Raw genomic sequence first — 17,884 nt, 5'->3', positions numbered from 1 at the left:
ATGCAAATAGATAAGTGGAAAATATAAATCACAGCACTAAATATTTTCAGTGGATACGCCCAGCTGTTAATAGTTACTACAACATAATGTGCAACTAATGCCATGACATGAGAGATTCTTCCTGTTGCTACTCGACCCTTGTGCCTTAACATCTTTTCATAGCTCATGTCTTCTTCAGTGAAAATTTCATTCCTGCAGTGAAAAATTGGTAGATAGAGAAACACCACCAATGTCAAATCTCTAATAATATTAAAGTCTCTATGATAAAATGGGAGATTTTCCTAACTGCACCTGTGTCACACATTCAACGGATTCTTGCTGCTCCAACGCAGTGTGTGACTTAACAGACGTATAGCCTCACACTAAATAAATAGATTTTTTTTAGACCATACCAGCTTAATCCTGGGAATGAAATCCCTTTTCACAGCCAATAAAGCTCTCACAAATTGCTTTTAGTAGTAATATTTGGTTCCATTTACATCAATTAACATGCTCTCAGAGCGGCTGCAGTCATCAGCTGCTAGGAATAAACTCAATCTGTCTGGATACCATGTCTGGATACTGTTGAGTAAGGTTGCATGTAATGGACACATTGGGCTTACATTAACAATTTATTTTTCTGATCAGATTATCTTTCATCTCATGGTAGTAATATTGTTTTATGGTCACGTGCATGGATAAATCAGTTACATTTCTTTGAAATTTCTTTTTAATTTGTACAGTACGAAATATACAAATGCAACACTACGACAATGCATTAGTTAAAATAGTAAAACATGTTTCAGCTCGTCGCAGGTTTGAATCCAATTGATTCCTGTATGAGCCCAGATTTCCTCAAAAACCATCTTTCCTTTTTTTGTTGTTGTATGTATGTATGTATGAATGTATGTGACTATGTCATTGTCTCACAGGTTTATGTTTGTAAGGAAGCTGTACTTAAATCGAGTTGGATTGTGTAGCAGGGCAGTGGCTGATTTCCAATACTGCAAGGTTCTCCAGAGCGGACGTACTGTAGATAAATAAGGTGGTTTGTGCAGATTATGGTGTTTCTAAAGCCCTTGATGCCCTCTATGAAGTGCCGACAAGTGCCCTGCATGTCTGGCCTTTTTTTTCTTTTGGTGAGTGACTCAGAAACACTCCAGCACCTCTCTAAGGCGACACATTAATGAAAAGCTTGCCAGCGGTCAAGGTTGTCTACTGGCATGCATATGTCTGGGGCTTATGAGGTTTAACCAGAATTAAGCATTCATATACATGGATGAAATCATCTGCTGTTTTATGTTGCCGCTAATCTCAGTGGTCTGTAATGTTTCCAAGCATGTCAAGCAGTTTCAACTTCTTTGTAAAACACAGATTTCCCTCAAAAACTATTTCAAACAATTTCATAAATCGAAAAGTCCCAAATGCACCACAGCTTCATTACCCACCTTGTCCAAAACAGAAAAAAGACTTTCCATCCTTGCCTCTCATTCAGAAATCGCATAAATGAAAGATACATTTAGCCACTGAAATTTAGCCAGTCAGTTTTTTAGCAACAAGTTTTAGCAACAAATCTCCATTATTTGATTGCTTTGCAAAAACTGCATGTAGAGCAAATATCTTTTTCTTTTGTCGTTTGAGGAACAACAGTCTCCATCTGATGAACAAATAGCTTGTTGTTGTGTCAGAGCTTGGGTGTGCCATCAACTTTACCCTGTAATGTTGCTCTTTATCACCTGTTTCATTCCGTCTTCAGGTCTTTGTCCACTTGTAGAGGGGCACTTTTTTGGAAGCTCATTGAATTTACAAATTTAGATCCATTTACACTGACATTGAAACGTCCACACAGAAACAATTTTCTCTTCAACAGTTTTTTGGATTCTAAAAAACTTGCGTCCACACCGGAGAGTTATCTCAAATGTTGTCGTCCACATGAAGATGCAAAGAATGGCCTGAATGCTGTTTTAACCAGCGCATTCAGCGTTCGTCCTGAAAGCGGCGTTGGTTTTATGTTCGGGCCTTTTATCTTCCGCCTTCCTAGGTATTCCCTCGATTAGTTATGTGGCACTAATATTCCATTCTGTTTTACAGAAAAACATGTGGATGGGTCAGTCAAACACACACTTGATGACACACTAGATTGAATAAGACAATTTTGTTGTTTCTTTTCAGATGCACAAAGGTAATTGAAAGGTAGTTTTTTCTAATAATCGATAAACCTTTTAAAGTGAAAACCTTTTTTTTTATATATTACATTTAAAAGACATTTCTCAGTGGTAGTGCTCCTGTCAGAACTATGCTTTAAATGTACAATTGGCATGTTTAGCAGTATTTCCAGGAGACCAATGTGACCTTCAAATTTTACGTTCTTTAATATACATCAGTTTGGCTCTCTTCAACAGTTTCATATTTTCATATTTCTATGTTTCCCTCCTCACTCATATCCTCTTTTTTCTTTCTCCATTTCCCCACCTTTAACCTCTTCCCTCTCATGCTCTTCTTCCAAAAAGAGGAACTTTCATTTCGAGTGTAATTTCTGTGAAGGCATGCTCCTGTGATCTGAACACAGTTACCCTGGGACTCAGCCAGGAGATTAAAACCAGGAGTTGTGGGCGGCTGTCTGCTCTCTTCAATATTTAAAATTTTAACATTTAATCCCAGCAAGCACTTTAATTCATGGGACATCACCCCTCCAATGGCACTTTCAAAAGAGGACTTGTTGGCTTGGTCTTTAAGTTTGGACAGCTAACCCAATGTGATCTTACATGACGGACTTCATTAATAAAACATCATTAATAGAAAGATCATTGGGTGAATATTCTATGAGCTGCAATCAAAACAAAGGCATATATATATGCTTTTATTTTGAATATATATATATATATATATATATATATATATATATTTTTTTTGTTAATGTATTTAAAGCCACCCTACAGAGGCTTTGTGCATTGAATTCAGTGCTGCCTAACACCATTTTACCCCGGTAACACACTCTAGGTAAGATTTCTTGATTTACGCTTCTGTTGATGACCTAAGCACTTCCCCTTCCTTTTTACTAGACTCTGTAGAATTTTACATTCTCACCAAGGCCTGGCTGAGATGAAAAAATACGAATTAAAAAAAGGTGCAGTGATGTCCCATACACACATTTTATTGCACACTATGGATTGAATAATAACAAGGAAATTGAAATTACTTTCCATTTATTACCAGACAGGGTCGTATGGAACTGCAGTAGAAAGGGGTCGTAAAAGCAGCTTTTTAAACACTCAAAAAAGTTAGAATGGTGGGGAATTAATTTCAAGATGCTTAGATGAGTGCAAGGGTTTCTTTCTCCAGTCAAATCACAGATTTGCAGTCAATGACTAACGGACGGTCTGTTGTGAACGAACCACTTATAAAATTGTGAACATTTTATGAGGCATGTGGATGAAAGCCCAAATCTGCAATCTTCAGTTCAGCCCAATGCAACCCGTCATGAAACAAAGTTCCTTTATTTGATACATCTATTAGTTAATGGCAGCAATTCGTGTGAACCTTTACATCACAGCATTGATCCAAATAGAGCTCGATGCCAAAGCCCAAAACACGGGGTCAAGGGAATAATCACATGAAAAACATGCCTTGGAATATAGCATGGATTATGGAGAGAGCCCGTAAGCTTGGCTGTGACAAGGCGGCTCAGTCTTGTTTGTGTCAGGACATTTATCTCCCGCCTCTCTCCTTCATTCTCCCTCTGACTGATGGTAATGCATCACTGCCACATGAGATCAGCTGCAGCATTCTCACAAATTGAGCATTTAATTGCTTCATTTGGAATTACTGCTGGATCAAGAGCAATGATTTGTGTATACTGTGATTTTTTTTTTTTATACCACAAACACATGCAGATCTGCAACAAACAAATTATTTAAAGCTACTGCGAGAGCTTATTTTATGCATCGACCCTCATTAAGGGCACTACTAATGTATATTTTCCTTTTAAAACATACTCTGCAGTCACATTTTTTTCCTTTAGTTATAGAAGTTATAGAGTTCTTCATCAGCTCTAACGACCATTTAAAAACTCTGCAATCATTGCTTTCCCCTGGTGACTTGCTTTCACCGCGAGGTGCATTAATTAAGTCTATGCACTGGCACAAATCCTCAAACAGAAGGGCCGCGGACTCAAACTGTTCCAGAGTCAGCAGGGGTTCTGCAGCGTTTCTGAGTGTCTCTCCATACTTCTCCCGTTGCACCCAGCACAACCCACAACCCATCTTGAGTAGCTGGCATCTTTTAATGTCTACAGACATCGCCCATAACCATGGCAACCCCTGTTTGGGCATGCTATCTAGCACTGAGGGTGGCGTTCGTGCATGGAAACAACAGCTGAAGGGTCATCCTAATGGGTTTAGTCGTGGCAGTATGGAGTATAAAGATGCATGGTGAGGAAAACAGAGTTGTTAGCAAGGACATTTTGTCACCTATGAATGTCTGCAGAGACATATTTACTCCCATGCTGCCTTTCTTTGAAGTTCTGCGGCAAGGTTCCTGATTGTCACCCACTGAAAGGGATCGAATTTTTGAGATTTATCTTCTTTTAAAACCTTATGTACAAGATCATGCTTACTCATACATTTGGAAACATCTGGAAATAAGAAAATTCATTCATTTATTGAAACGCATTCATACATTTTTAACCCATAGTACCATATTATGCATGCTTATTATGTACATCCTTATTATCATGTTTAAATGTACTGTACACAGTCTTGGGAGTGAATAACTATGCTTAATTAAGGGCACATCATGATTGAACGTATAGTCTGAAGTGCTGTATTTTGTTTTTAGTTTGTGTTTTTAAGAAAAATAATCAATTTAAAACAAAAAAAAAATTTTAAATTACACCAACTAAAATTGTACTATTGCTTTTTTACAAATGTTCAGCAATGTTCAATGTAACAGTTCTTGTAAAAGAGGACTAGACTTAGTACCAGGTCCTGAACCTGATGGAGGCTTGATTACATGACTTTTGGGAAGAAATCTATTAACTCCCACTTAGACATTTAGGACCATCGTTGCTAATGGACTTGACTTCTTGACAGCATGGCATTAGTTTCAGAGAATATGGCCCTGTGTGTTTCACAGTCCAATTTGTGTGATGTGGGACTTCCTGTAATTTGTTTCCTTGGTTAACCTTCATCGTGTTGCAATGAATGTAACAGGTTTGGACGACAAATTGAGCAAGACGGACAGCAGGAGTCCAGAACAAATCGATAGAGCTTCTCTCTGTCTCCCTCGCAAGTGCACAAACTACATGGCCAGTGTGTCATAGCATAAGAAGGCAGTGGCAGCAAGCAGAAAATAATATAACATTTAAAAGTGTTATATTCACAGAACAGCTACAGACAATAAAACCAGACATGGTGTGTATTTTAGATGTCTGTACATAAACTTACACACAGAAACATACAAAACATGATAAACACCTGAATGGGATCATCATACCCAGAAAATCAAACTCTCAATGGTGACCTAATTATCTATTCAACGTGCCATGCATCTAGCATGAACATTTTAGCAGAAAAATGAGCGGGCCTTGCCTCTCCCTCCATTTTTTCCATGAACGTCCATTAGCCCAACTATTCGCAATTGGGATTAGTCCTGATCCGCGTGTCATGTCAGCATCCTGCATTTATATTAGACCAACTGCTCGCACCCCTTAAGAAACCCTCTGGGCTTTTTCTCCAGCTTTATGGATCGTTGGGCCTATATGAATATGTTCAAATGAATGTGATCCGGATATGACAGGAATGTATGGGGAAGGTTTTGTGCGTATGTGTAAGGTCTCACTATGATTTTCACTATTATGGCAGACCTCGCTTTACATTGTTTCTTTCACTTTCAGAGACCAATCCCCTTTTCTTAATTGTTTTGGCAAACTGCTCTTTTGTCTTTGTCAATAAAGCACCTTGAAATTGAAAAGTGAATTGAAATTGAATGGAGGCAGAAGATTTCCCCTGCAGTGCTGTTCGTGGAGGAGGATTATACTGGGTTGGCAGGGCAACAGCCTGTGTGTGTATGTACGTGAGAGAGACACAGAAAGTCTCTGTACGATTTGGGTTCGAGAGGGTTTGGGAGGTTGCTCAATTAGTTTCGGCCTCGACACAAATCCCAAGAAGCTAGTTCTTGGACTCGGCCCATTTGGGGCAGCAGGAACAATGGAGCTTCTCCACACCTCTAGCTATTAAATTCCTTCTCCACCTTTCTTTATCCTAGAGAATCCCCTGGAAAACAACCACCAACAGGAGCATATTTCCTGAAATTCAGGCTCTTTCCAGGCCCTAAAATTTGAGGTAAAAACAGAAAACCTGTGGAAAAATACAGCAAATTAAGCAGCAGAAATGGAAAGAATGTGAGGCAAGAAGCCAATAAGATTGTGCTTTCTTTTCTGTATTCTGTATTCTGTATCTAGCCATCCCATTGCTTCGTTCTTCTTGCCATGGCAGAGTCTCTCCATTCCTTCTGGCAACACTCATGAATATGCACACAGACTGGCTGACTCCATGTGAGCCCACCTTCTCTGTGAGCAGAGCACACACTGGCTGCATGATGAACGCCGACTTTCAGAGTTTCATGTTCTGAGTTCGGCTGAGTTATGCATAGTAATGGGCTAGAATTTAGCTAGCTAGTGTTGATTGGGTGGAGGAGAAGGATTCTTGTTGGGGCACTTTGTGATGTGTCATTCAGGTGGAAGAACAGAAATGCTCATGTGCTCATAGGAGATGTATCTGGATCGGTAAACACCAGATGGCCTGCTCCTCCCCTAGGCAATGTGCGTTAAACCCAAAATGCTGGAGCATCTGATTACTTGCCTGTCCTCAACACTTACTGGCAAAAGTTATGGGGTTGTGTGATACCATGAATCCTGGGAATCGGTGGCTTTGGAAATGCAACATAAGTTACTTAAAAAGATTATTGTCAGCAAAAATTATCACATAATGCAAGAATAGTTATCATTATGTGGATCAGTAATCTATGACCCCAAAACAATGAGACAGTGAAATGTGCAGGAGCCTCTGGAGCCTCCAAATACTGCCAGGACGAGGACTCAGGCGTAAGCTGCTTTGGGCCAAATGAAAGAGGACCTCGGCCATGTTGTTGCCCAGCAAAAGAACAGGCGAATCTCAGAGAGGCTTTGTGAAAAAGGATTAGCTCCATCCTGGCACCTCCGAACTGCATCGACAGAAAAATGCACACAAACACAACACACTCAGCTCTAAGTCACAAAGTGTGGCATGAAGAAAGCCACTGTACTTCACCCTCTGTGAAGTAATGTGGTTGATTTTAAACCTGTTTTATTCCCAGGGGGTTAGCAAGCTCATCTGGTGAGGCGTGGGGGGGGGGGGGGGGGGGGGGGGGATTTGTGACCCACTGGGCATGTAATGCTTGCAATTACAATTATAACAGAAAATCTGAAAAAAACTAAAACCGAAGTTGCCAAAAGGTTCCAGATTTGCAGGTAAACTGGTCACATGCATTCACGGCATTTATCAGACGTGACTTTCAATCAGTAGTTACAGGGACAGGGTTAAGTGTCTTGCTCAGGGACGCAATGGTAGCAAGTGGGATTTAAACCTGGGTCTTCTGGTTCATAAGCGAGCGTGTTACCCACTAGGCTACTACCAGCCTTGCCACTTAAGTGCAAAGTGTGAAATGGATTCACCTGAAAAAACTGGTCCCTTATTGCTTTTTTACAATTATTATTTAATTGTATAAATGTGAACCTATGTGACACAGAAGGTGCAGCAACACAATAATCTATATAAAGAAGAGGAGAGGGACATTTACATTTACAGCATTTACAAACCTGAGCCAGATGCATATCCAAAACCCTTAATGGGATTCTCTATATGACATAGACACCGTTAAACAAGACTGGCCAGTAGCAGAGTACCTGCTGATAAGCTGGACGGAGGTGCAGAAGGACATAAGACCCCTGACCAACAAGTAAGTTCACCATATTAATGAACGTATTATTCCTGAGTCAAATACATCAGCTCGAAAAAGACAAGTAAACCTTTCGGAAACACATACGTTTATGTGTCAATTGTGTCAAAATAGGGTCTGACCTTAACAGTCCTGCTAAATACAGGGTGGGCCATTTATATGTATAATAAAATGGGAATGGTTGGTGCCATTGAACACATTTTATAAGTGGTCAGAAACTTGTAAATAACGCATGAAAGAATAAAAGTACCTTAAAACCACCCTTGTTTTTCTTGTGAAATTACCAATAAATTTGATGTGTCACATGACCCTCTTCCTATTGAAAAAAACAAAAGTTGGATCCAAGACTTCAAAATGGCCATTATGGTCACCACCCATCTTGAAAAGTTTCCCCCCTCACATATACTAATGTGCCACAAACAGGAAGTTAATATTACCAACCATTCCCATTTTATTAAGGTGTATCCATATAAATTCCCCACCCTGTACATCATAGCTTCAACAAAAGATAAAAGGAGTCATGCGATACCAAAAACTGAAAAGATTATGGAGGTGTGGGATAGAGCTACTTAGCCTTACAAAACGAAAACATTTCGGTACTGTCATTCAGAATGACCCCGAAACAAGTGAAACCACACAATAGATGTGGAGGGTGAGACTGCAAAGTGAAATCAGAGAGTTCAGATCATTTAAATCATTATTATCTTAATCATAATCATTATTATATTTTAATGTTTTAGCATTTAACAGGCCAGCCAAGATTATTCTAAAGATTCAACAACCCCCCCATAACCAAACCAACACACAGACACACACGTTTTTACATACCAGCCAATATCCACATTAGCCCAAAATAAATAACTGTCAAGAATTACTACCTGCCACCTCTGGCAGGCTTTTGCCACTAGAGGCCATCTTTTGACATGGACTGATCTGAAACAATTATAGATTGATTTAGTTTAATTGAACTGACCTTTGTCTTCTTTTTCGCTCATCTGTTATAATTTATTTAAATTTCTTCAGCCCTCACTTAGTCTATTTGTTTCTTCTTATATCTACCAGTATGTACTTCTGTTTTAAGGCAGACCTGCACAGGAATTTCCTCCTCCTAGTGCAGCATAACAGCAGTCTTCAATAAAATATTATATCATAGACGAACTCTATTACTGTGGTCCTGTCCTTATTGTGACCTGATCAAATATACAAAGCACATTTGAATGGAAAATCTTTTGTCAACCATACTGATTTTTTTTCTTTTGCCTTGGAAAGGGAGTCGTCCCTGGCTTGAACAGACTTATTTTGGCATGGCTGAGGCCTCACTGGAACATATCTCGACAAGCTATATTGTCATTGTGAAACACGACAAGCACAGCACATGGTGCACACAACAAAATGTGCCCTATGGATTTAACTCATCACCTTGTCAACAATGTGGGGATGGTGCCTTGCTCAAGGGCGCCTCAGGGCAACCTTTCCATTATGAGCCCGCTTTCTTAGCCACTAGGCCATCACTGCCCCTCAGTGAGCCTGCCGCACGTCGAAAGGAAGAGAAGGGCTGGCAGAGCGCATGGCCATCGAGACACGGCTCAGCAACATGGCCATCAGGAGTGACAACCTGCAGCGTGATGATTGCCTGAAAAGGTCATTGGTGCCACAGCTGAGGAACGGAGAGGTTGCTTGTCACAAGGTTGCCCTATGGAGTCCAATTATTATTTAATAATAATTTTAATTTCACTCATCACCAACAATATTTCAAATGAGTTATTAGCCAGTCATATTTACTTTATTTTCTGGACTGCTGTACATTTCTGCATCTCTATTTCAGTTTCCATTTTCTTTGGCATTTAAATTCATACACTGTCCCTTTTTCTCCCAATTAAATATGAAGTCAAACACATAATTGCTGGAGAGAGTATGGAATGAATAATTAAATGGCACATAGGACACTTCTGTGTCTATGAACGTACATGCAATCAGCCCCTGTGTATGTTGGTAATGTTGCTTCTGAGAAACGATCCCCTGGTCCGTCGCTGGGAGACTCATGAAGGGGTCTGTGCACCGCAAGAACTTCGACACAAACGTGTCATTTTCACACTTCATAAAGTTTAATGAGCTCCCTCATTGCCGCCGCACAATCGGTCACAGTAAAAGACACATGCACACACACCCATGCACACACACAAGTCTAGACACACACATAGAGGCCGTGGTATAGATAGACACAAGCAAGAAGGTAGAAATGCAGTAAGAAATCACTGACTTTTGAGAGATGAGCCAATTAAACTTTTAACAATAAAGATTCATGTCCACAGAACCATGCATTTCTGATCTATGAAACACGAGAAGAACAAACATATGCGTAGGCAGTTCAGTAAAATAAAGTAAAAGAAAGATTATAATATAGGGGTTGTTTAAACATAAACTCCAAATGTTAGATTCTAGATGGCGAACAACAGTGTATTGCATTTCCATTCCATTCTACCTCTTATGATAATTCATTCTGACATTCATGACAATGGATGGTCAGAACCACCTAGAATTTGGCAGATTTATTGCATATTGTTAAACCAAGCCCCTTATCCATTTCTGAGAGGTGTTGGTCCACACACATAGAAATGGAAGTAGCACTGTGTACCTTTAATGGCTACAGATGCTTGTCGCCGTGGCAGTACTCTTCTGAAAAACAATAATGTACTTATCCTCTGAGGTACTTTTTTGTACCTTAGTCATCTGTACCATTTAAGGCACAACTGTGTACCTGTCATGGCTGGAATTTAAAATGATATTTACATATAAGTATGATGTAGTGGTCTGCAAAGGTCAGCACACTGGTTGTGTTGCCCAGAGAGCTGGGGGTTAAAGACCTTCCATAATTCCTTTTGTCCTTTGTTCTGTTATGCTGCTGTGAAAAAAAATACTTTTACAAACATGAGCATCAGCCATTTTGGGAAATATTGGTCAAATCCACTAGCCAATTCTATCACTATTGTGCAGCTGAAATGTAGTAATTTACATTGGGATTAATTGGGATCATTTCCATGTGATGCTGGTTCATGCTGGTTGTACTTTCCAAAACCATGTACCTTTAAAGGTACAACATGGTATCACAAAGGACCTGTCCTGTCCTTTTTGAGGTACAATCACCTGAAGTTAACAGTTTTGTACGTGGAGGTTTAAAATTGTACCCTGTGTCGGCTTCACAGAGGAACTGTTGATTCAGAACTTAATAATGTCCTGGTTAACATTTTATTGCTGTAACTTCTTCAAAAAACAAGTCCCTGACTTTTACCTCTGTCCAGATATACTGCGCCATGTTCTTTAGAATTATAGAATGTCATGTGGAGTTTTAGAGAATGTGCCTTTTTATAATTGCCAGAAATGCCACATCATGCAAGAATAATTATATTTTTTTGTTAGATATGCACATAGGTGTGAGATGGAAAGGAGAGCAGTTTTCTCTCACATTAGCAAAACAGGTTATACAAATATCTTAATGGCCATTATGGACAAATGCTTAAATTAAAAAAAAAATGTGTTTATAGACTTTCTTTGCAGAGGGACTCATTTAATGAGATTGTGCGGTACTGCTGTATCATGCTGTCTCTAAAAATTGGCTATTAGAGGCACTTCCCTCATTAGGTGTCATCTGTCATGTTCATGTTTCCACATTGCAGACTCTATTGGGAATCTATGAGCAATACATCTACACACACATACACAGCTGCATACTTACACAATAGGCACTCCTGTGCCTATTCCACTTCATCAGTCAGTATTCACCCAGCTCATGCAGCGCAGTTGGTGCGAGAGAAGGTCACAGCTATCTGTCATTATTTGGCATCGGTGAGGGGGACCTGGTTAGAGAGGGCCACCATCTGACTGATCGGATCAGGCTCCCGGAACGGGGCCATGGGTTCGAAAGGGGGTGTTGCAAGCTGACTGATGCAACCTTTTACCAGAGGTGACATCCTTTTCTGCTACTGCACTGCAAGTACAAAGAAGGAAAATTTCTGCACTTTTGCACACATATTGTCTTCACATATTGTCTAAATATATCAACTCATGTATGAGACACAGTCTATAGTTGGGTGACAAGTCAAAAGAAAACCCTAAAACCCTAAAATGCATTTAAGTTGTTTACCAGAGTAGAAAATTCCACAGTGTCTGTAAATGAAAGACTTTGGGCTATGTTTTCCTGCTGCTAACTAATGTCTGCTAATGTCACCTTCATTAAAGTGGTTCATTTAAATGGTTGAATTGTGTATGTGTTGGATGGTAAATGTGATCCTGGGATAATTGTAGTCTCCTTGGACCAGGGGTATACCAGACAACATGAGGGATGCTGGGTTGAAAGGTGTGAGTTCAAATGTGGAATTACACGACATGAGAGTGGCCAGTCATTCACAAACCATTCAAAGGTTAAGAACTTCCTTTATTTTCCATGAAAAAAAATGTATTAATTGCAACTGTTGCAAAATAATCAAATAATCAAACCCACATCTGCTGATGCACCAGATACTCAACTAGTCTGAAAAAGGCTGGTTTAATTCAAATTATTCATTTGAAAAGTGACATGCATTAGTGAACACATTATTCTATTGGATGTCAAGGCTAAATGTACGCCACTCTACATATATATATATATAGTGACCATTGCCGTTATTTACATTAACATTTTATTAATATGACAATATATCTTTATAATGATTACATGTTAATCAAAGCGATTGAAGTGATTATTAGAACATAAAGATAATTCCATTTGTTTATGTAAGGACATGACAGCCTGTCAGAATAATGGTAAAGATGTGAGGTTCCATCTCGTCTGCCCCCCTGATGAGGTGGCGGCCATTTCGAAGCAAATGAAACGAGACTCGAGAGCTTGAACGCCCCCCTCCGGACTTCCATCTTTCCCACATTGCCTGGCAGGGGCCGTATTTATCATTTCATAAAGACTTCAGAAGGAGGAAGACAGTTCTCCCAATCCATCACGCAGACATCCTCTCCAGGTCCCTGCGTAGGTCGCCGCCTGTCACGTCAGGGGCTTTCATTCCTCAGGGATTTATTCTCCTGTTTCTCCTCTCCTCTTCTCTTCCCTTCACTCTTCTTCCCTCAACCTTGTTTCAGTAGCTGGTCAAGTTTCTCCACCTCTCTCTCTCTCTGTTTTCATCCCGCCATTGTCACACTATAATGATGGAGGAAAGGGGGAAAAAGGGAGAAGGAAAATTAACGAATGGATGGGATTTATTTATATTTGTTCATTAATATGTGGGCGCTGCTTAAATTGATTTATGGTTCTGCAGGTGCCAGGGTAATGAAGTAGAGGCTCAAGGAGAGGGAGATGCGCTCTGCCCAAACACATCTAAATAACTTCACTGTTCTTGCACCCCATAAATAACGCAGAGCGGAATCATAAATGCTGATTAATCTACTTGACAGCAATTAGGATTATTGGTAATGGTGGAGCAAAATGCATTTGCCCCCTGCATGCAAGGGTCATATTTATACTGTCATAAAGTGACCTCTGTTTTGTTTGTGGCCTCCACCACCAATAAAATAATGTTACCAGTTGTTAATGACGGTTAATGACCATGATGCAATTATTTCTATTATTAGTAGTATTTCTATTAATTATTATCTATCTCTTGTACAGCACCTTGGTCAACTAGTTGTTAAAACTGACTTTGACTTAATTTGAATATGAATACACAAATGTCTTTTTATTGATAATCAAAACACTTTTGTCAACACGTTATCATATTTAAGGGGGGAAGAAGACAGACAAGCCTTTCATTATCAAAGTTTTCCAGCTCTATAAGGAATCACCACTAAATGGCACCTGCATGGTTGTGAATGAGATCATAAAGGCACGGATGTAGAAAAAGACTGCGTGTTAAAATTTATAGGCATAAAATTCCTTCCTATTGTCACTGCCACAACAACGTTGATAAAGTAATGTAGTGATGATTGTACTGATACCCAGAATAATAGCTATTTCTTTTAAAGAAAACAAGGCCCTTTCAACTCAATTTGCTTATCATAACAATCTGCATAACTTAACTGCATACCTTCAGAGTAAAAAAAAAAAGTGTGATTAATAAGATTAATTACAGCCAGAGAATCAACACACCCACCCATGCCCAATACATATTAAACTAGATCTCAGTTGCAAGGTCATGCCTTAGGAATGTGTGTGATTTTCTGTGCGTGGTTGTATGTCCTTCTGTTTTCTAGGTTAATATGGAATCTTATGCAGCTCTGGCTCACGTGTCAAGCTCAGAACTGTATGAGATTTCGGAGGCCACAGTTCTTAGGGCACTGTTTTAATGACATATCCATATTAATCCTGAGAGAGGAGCTTACACAGAGCCTGTCCAAAAATGCATTCACGCTGTCACACAACAACACGGACATAAAAATACACTGGCACAGGGGCAGGCCAGCCGTTACGTCCCACTCTGCCTGACCCCACTGCTAAAAATACCAACTGTCACCAATCTCTGCTTTAGTCCGAGGTCAATTTAATCTGCCACCATGGCCGGCCCGTTTGACTTCCTCCCTGTGACTCTGACCAAACGGTCTAATTAGTGTCACTACCAATAGTGGCTGGCCTGTCTCACGCTCGCCCTCACCTTGTGGTTAAGGGTAACTTGGAGCAAAGAGGGCATGAAAAATGTAGTTTGTCAAATAAAGTGGACAATTAAGAAATGATTATTTTAAACCAAGCAATAAAAAAATTAAAATCAGCCTGCTGAAATGGCCTGCAGTGGATGTTTCAAACATTAAAGTGGTAAATAGTACGCCAATCTTCATGCGATTCAGCGTCTGCACACCAACTGGGGTCATCTGAATGTACGGGCACCTACGCCCTGCTGCATCAAACGCTACTTTTCACAGCCGATGTGGGGAGACTCTCGTAGAGCTCCCCTTTCCATCAAACAGGGGACCTCTTTTCTCTGTCCATTTGGCCTTTTTCCCCTCCCTTCTACGGTTCCTCTACATTTGGAGTCAAATAAAAACAGAGGAAATATTCTCTCAACACCCTCCTTGTGCTTTATGACGAGTGTTCAGGTAATGAGGGTCTGCACACGGCATTAACACCTTCAGATAGTCTACATTCCCGTCTTCAGAGTCTAGGACACTGAGTGAAACAAGCATAGTTGGTCCAGATAAGACCACGTTTCACCCTTGATTATTTATCATCTTAATCAGCCCCCTGAAAGCAGCCCCCCTCAAACCTTGTTAGTCATTAGGAATCTCCGCTTGTCACTGGACTGAGGACTGTATGTCGTTTTATTGCTGGTGGTGCAGCAGCTTTCCTTCTTAATTAAATACGAGTATTTCAGGGTCACTGTGTCGGAATAATCAAATGCGTGTAGATAGTCTGGTTGTTTTGCACAGAGGAGCGCCAGTTCCAGTGAACAAAGTAGATAATGGAGTCGGAACCTGCTACTCGGTGGCTAAATAAATGGCACGGTAATAAGTGGGATGGAGGGGTCACCACAGAAAACGACCTGTTTCCATTTCTCACTGTCTTCTGCATCCTCCTCGGCACCAAACCACCTGCTTGTCCTCTCCTGCTGCATCCACGCCCTCTTAAGCCTTCCCCTTGTTTGACGTAATCTCAGCATCCTATCATTCACACTCTCCCTTCATTCTTTCTCTTCTCCTGCCGTCACATGCCGGCCTCCTCTGCCTCTCATGGCATGAAAGCACTTTGTCAAATGGTGATGAAATATTGACATACATGGTTTGTAATGAAAGTGACACTGTTCTCCATCTGTAAAATCTTGCTCGTAAAAGATCATTAGTTTACAGAGATGGAAGAGAACAGTTCTTCTAAAACATCTCTTCATATCAACAGTTGCTCTCGTTTATATTGTCCCTTCCTGAACAGCTTCACCTTTAACTACACCCTAAAACTGCCTGGTGATAGGATCTTAAGGGTTGGGTAAATATTGGGTCTGATCACACATTAATTGGTCCCCCGTCAAAATTTCCAAAATGTACATTCCACTCAAAATATCTCCAGACATTTCAGATATCCTTTGGTCACTGAAAACTGATGAGTACATGAATACAGCACTGTTTTTTAATTTACAACAAAGTTATTACAATGAAAGCCAGATCATGTTGTGGTACAATTAGCTAGCTCAGTAACCTTACAGAGATGACTATTGCTGATTTCTGCTCTTTATTTACCTCAGTATCCCTCTTGTGTTGAGTGAAGGGCTTCAGAAAGTAGGACAGAGTGAGGGTAATAGGAAGGGTAATAAGAAAATAAATCTCCTTCAATTTTAGGAATGATGGAAACAGTCCCGTCACAGTGTGAAATGGAGAGATGAGAAAAAAAGCAAATTCTCTGTTGGAAAGAAGAAAGCTAAACCATTACTGGCAATTTAGTGACAGGCTTGATTTTCTTTCTCTTCTTCATTTCATTCCTTCATTTTTTTTTTTTTTTAAACTCCGCTCATAAACATTTGATTTGATCCCAGCCCGCGGCCTTTGTTTTTCTACAGGAGAAAATGAAGGATTATGGGTATCCCTTGGGCGGGGTTTGGATTACCAGAGTGATAAAACAACTCTGCCTCTGCTTCCAAATGTGATTGGGGAATAGCGAGGCCACCAAGTATATTACCCCCACCGCTCGGCCCACTATCTCAAATGAAAAGTCATTGAAAAAGCACTTTACTGACTCGGCTGCACATAGGAAGAGACAGCGGGCCGGAGGCTGCCTTGTTAGTGCATCGGATATCGAACGGACTCATTGATTATAGTCCTATCTGGTGGTCACTGTCAATGGATGGATTACGCGTGCCAAGGAAGGAAACAAACGACCAGATTCCGAGAGCTGAATATTCCCCTTTAGAGCTGTTTATTTAATAAAGGATGGAGATCCTGGCTTGGGCCCCAGAAACATATTACATTTTACAAATTACATAATTTGTGATTAACGTAAAGTAAATGATGATGACTTTTCTCTCTGAGCACTAGATATCCTGGATTTTCTATTTTATCCTGTGGCCAAAGAGTATTGAAACTCTGCCCTAAAATTAAACTGTACAAATTAACAGCATAAAAGCAATTTATATAAGGTTGTCTTATCCCATTGGTTCCCAAAGTGAGCAATTATAACAAAAATAATTAATGTTGTTACACAGTAAAAATGTAAGGTGTATGTGTAACTTTCATTTTATTTATTTTAAATGAAATAAGTGTGAGGGGGTGGCTAAAAAAAATGCCTTAACACACGTAAGTAGCATAAGTAACAATGAGTCACCGAATAATAAAGCGCGCTGATTACTAGGAGGTTACTATACAGTCATTTTCTTTGTAAATCCTTTGAGTAAAATCGAAAAACAATAATCACTATAGAACTAGCTTTTTCTGTGTTTTAATTAAGGCATTTGTTCATCAGTTAATTAAAATACATATTTAAAATCATCACACACTATCATGTAAAATATTGTATTGTAGTTTTCATCTGCTTTTTATTTAATATGTAAACCTCTTTCTGCATTTCACCTTGTTGGACATGTTCTGGGGAGGCTTCAGGACCATGGACAGAGACATCACCGAAAAAGAAAGCAGTTTCATGAAGAAAGACATGCAACACATTTTTTTTTATAATAATACAATGTGCATACCAAAATGTAATACACTTAATATCATTCATATAGTAACATAATACATGTGGTTATCATGTACCATAACAATACAGATGGAATGGGTGGAATGGGTGGATAGTAACCTGGTGGGTGGAGTGGGTGGATAGTAGCCTAGTGTGTAAGACACTCACCTATGAACCAGAAGACCCAGGTTCAAATCCCACTTACTACCATTGTGTCCCTGAGCAAGACACTTAACCCTAAGTTGCTCCAGGGGGGACTGTCCCTGTAACTACTGATTG

This window comes from Denticeps clupeoides, chromosome 19 (assembly GCF_900700375.1).
Source record: "Denticeps clupeoides chromosome 19, fDenClu1.1, whole genome shotgun sequence".
NCBI lineage: Eukaryota > Metazoa > Chordata > Actinopteri > Clupeiformes > Denticipitidae > Denticeps > Denticeps clupeoides.
This window is presented reverse-complemented; position numbering follows the sequence as displayed.